Genomic DNA, 398 nt, shown 5'->3' on the forward strand with positions numbered 1-398 from the left:
TCTATAAGAGCAATTGGTCTCAGAATACCCTTTTGGGCACATATACCCCCATATCAATCACATTTTTTTATACTTCTTACCTTTTGAGGCACTACAAGTTCTCTATAGTTTTTTTCTTTTCTTTTTTTATCATTTTGTCAAAAAGTTTGATTGTGCCAATTTCCTATCAGTTTAGCCATTTCTCAAGGGGAATGTATGTCTATTATTTTATTTTTTTGATAACTTGCCAAGGCAAAGTTGTATGCTTTATGTAAGAGATTACACTTATTATGATGCCATATAGGGTATATGCTTAGAAAACACCCACTCATCTACGGGTGACTATCATTGATTTGGCAAAGGCCAGTAAACTTCTTAGTCCCTTTTTTTTTATGTGTTTTGTGTGTGTGTGTGGGGTG

At 33.9% G+C, this 398-nt stretch overlaps 1 protein-coding gene across 1 annotated transcript in view; it reads left to right on the forward strand.

Moving 5' to 3' along the window:
* The window catches only part of LOC119588726 (serine/threonine-protein kinase 36-like), a 5209-nt gene that overhangs the window by 1011 nt on the left and 3800 nt on the right, over nt 1-398 (forward strand). The gene's annotated exons all lie outside the window — the stretch shown is intronic.

This window comes from Penaeus monodon, chromosome 24, assembly GCF_015228065.2.
Source record: "Penaeus monodon isolate SGIC_2016 chromosome 24, NSTDA_Pmon_1, whole genome shotgun sequence".
Classification (NCBI taxonomy): Eukaryota; Metazoa; Arthropoda; class Malacostraca; order Decapoda; family Penaeidae; genus Penaeus; species Penaeus monodon.